Genomic DNA, 3,225 nt, shown 5'->3' with positions numbered 1-3,225 from the left:
TTTTCATTAATTTCATACGAGGAGTTTTCGCCAATATAGAAATGATAACATTCATTGTTATTCCAGCTTATAGCTTGTTCATTTCCTATGAGATGCTCTTTTTGGATTGAATCTTGTTATGAGCTTATTGCACAATTTAAAAGACTTAACAAGTAAAGCTTATTTGTTTATTAAGAATGAATAGAATTTTGTATTAATTGCCGTTCAACTTAAACTCACTCACTGCAAAATTTTATATAATATCAAGTATCAGGTCATTTAAAAGCTATTTATATTACTGGTAATTGTTTATCTTATGCATGAGTTTGTAACCCCAAAAATAAGGTAGTAACATGTTGCAACAGATTAACTACACTAACAATGGCGAGAATTTTTGCTTTGTAAGCGTAAGTAAGTTAATTATCGGTAATTAACCGAGTGACTGTTAATTCATGTCAAGAATTTTGGAATGAACGCTGAATAGAATTCTTACTATGGTAATATAAACTTTAGAGATTACATTCGGATAGTAGGAGATGATAGAGTCAAAACTATATAATAAAACAGCAATTTTTTTTTTAATTTTTTTTTTAAAAAAAAACTTATTTACAAAGCAATTATATATACACATTCATTTTTCTAGAAAACACGATGAAGACAATCCTAACAAGTCATTCCGAATAAGGAATTTAAAGTATCTTTTGGGTTAAGTTGAAGAATTGACCTAAATAGTCAGCGCTTAAACTAAAAATAGCCAACGAATATATAGTATATGTATATAATCGTGTGTAATGTGTGGCTGGAGGTTTGGAGACAGGCCCTGGAGTCAAAAGGTTTTAAGTTGAGCAGGACCAAAACGGAATACTTGGATTGCAAGTTCAGTGACGGAATTCATGAAGCGGATGTGGAAGTGACGCTTGACACTCAAGTCATCCCTAAGAAAGGATGTTTCATACACCTTGGTTCACTAATTTAAGGTTATGGGGAGATTGATGAGGAGTCACACATCGTATTAGAGCGGGGTGGATGAAATGAAGGCTCGCATCCGGCATTTTATGTGGCAAGAAAGTGCCGCCTAGACTTAAAGGCAGGTCCTGTAAAATGATGGTTAGACTGACTATGTTGTTTTAAGCAGAGTGTTGGCCAATTAAGAACTCTCATGTCCAGAAGATAAAAGTAGCAGAGATGAGGATGCAAAGATAGATTTGTGGGCATACCAAGAGAGATAAATTTAGGAATGAAGAGAGAGATAAATTTAGGGATGAAGTTATTCAAGACAATGTTGGAGTTGCCCCTGTAGAGGACAAGATGCGAGAAGTGAGGTTAAGATGGTACGAGCATGTGAAGAGGAGAGGCGTGGATGCCACCATAAGGAGGTGTGAGAGATTGGCCTTGGCGAGCCAGAGGAGAGGTAGAGGTAGACCTAAGAAATATTGTGGCGAGGTGATTAGGTAGGACATGGAGAACTTTAGCTTATTGAGGAAATGAACCTTGATAGTAAGGTGTGCAAGTCGAGGATTATGATAGAAGGTTAGTGGGTAGTTGAGAGTATCTCTTTGCCATACCAATTGCATTAGTATTAGCCTTGTATTTTCTTGTTCGTAAAGTTATATGACTATCTGTATTTCTTTCGCATAAGTTATCTTATTATATCGTTGTTGTTACTACTTGTTTCTACTGCGTTTTTTTATTTTTCTTTGAGCCGAGGGTCTTCGGAGACAACCTCTCTACCGCCATGAGAGGCCATCAGAAGTTCGTGTGATTCCTCTAGTTGGGATAATAAGTATTTCTATATTGTGCATTTTGGTTCATTGGACCTCTACCTTGCTGGCCCACATAATAAATAGATTATGGATTCACCAGACATTTGTCACTCATGTGACCATCTCCCCAAATTTCACAACATATGGCCATCCCTTGCACCTGTTGCATTTGATACCCTTGACCCATTGCCATCTTAGTCACTTGGTTGGTGAGTTTAGCAATCTTTGCTCGCATGGCTGACATCTCATCCAGCTCGAGTGTACCTGCTACTTTCTGTCTTAACAGTCTTCTTGGTTCACCCTCACCATGCCAGTTATGATCGTTAGCAGTGAAACTGTTCAGTAAGTCTGAATCTCACTGTATTGCTTTTGCATGTACTACCTCCACAAGCTGAGTTTAGGCTCAATTTGGAGGTCTCGTCCTACCCATCCATAAAAGTATATCCTAACACTTCATTAGTTTGATAGTGGTGCGAAAAATCTCTGAGTAGTTATATCTCTCCCAGGCTTGGCACATAGTCTCGCCATTTTTTTTTTTGAACCCCAAAATTTGGCTTCTCAGTGACTTTATTTTCTTTGTGGAAAATAATTTAATGAGGAATTTCCGTGCTAGATCATCCCGTGTGCGGATTGAGTTTGCTGGCTCTTTGTTCAACCATTCCTTTGCTTCTCACAACAGAGAAAAGGGAAACAAAGTGAGTCTGACATAGTCCTTGGAGACGTTCGGATAGTTGTATGTATCCGTAATCTCCAAAAAATTCTATATGTGCCTACGCGAATCTTCATTCGACGAACCTACAAATTGCCCTATGAATTGAATCAGCTGCACCGTGTACTGTTTCAGCTCGAAGTGCCCAGTTATGTCAGGCGTCATGATTGCCTAAGTCATGTTCGCGAGACTAGGCCTTGCGGCCTCAATCACCGGTCTCTCATCATTCTCTGCCATCTCAATTGACTATGGTTGGACTATAATGCTCAACTCTGCAATTCTTACTCTTGCTTCCGTCTCCCTTCTTAACTTGTGAAAGAGCCTTTCGGGTTCAGGATCAAAATGAGGAAGATTATTGAAACTGTTACTTCTTCTTAGCATTCAATGTGAACACCTATAGATTCAGAAACAGTAAAAAAACAAATTAAATCTTGAACAAAAATAAATAAAAGCTTATTTTAGACAAGTAGCTAATTTCTAAAACCCCGACAATGATGGAAAAAACTTTTTGGATCCCAACGCACACGCAAATATACACGATCGACAAGTAATAAAGTAATAAGAAAGTATCGTCCCACGAGGAATTATGATCAATTATTGTCCAATCTAAACTATTTATAAATTTATTGCTCAAGTAGTTGTGAAGAAGATGATTGTGATTTATACTACTAAAATTTACTACGATATTACTAAATAAGCAAACAATTCAAAGGTGCAAAATAAACAAACAAACATTTAGAAAGAATTCAATGAGATGGGAATATTTCGGAGTTA

The sequence above is a fragment of the Nicotiana tomentosiformis genome, chromosome 12 (genome assembly GCF_000390325.3).
Source record: "Nicotiana tomentosiformis chromosome 12, ASM39032v3, whole genome shotgun sequence".
NCBI lineage: Eukaryota > Viridiplantae > Streptophyta > Magnoliopsida > Solanales > Solanaceae > Nicotiana > Nicotiana tomentosiformis.
The sequence above is the reverse complement of the archived record's forward strand: the minus strand, read 5'-3'. Positions refer to the sequence as shown.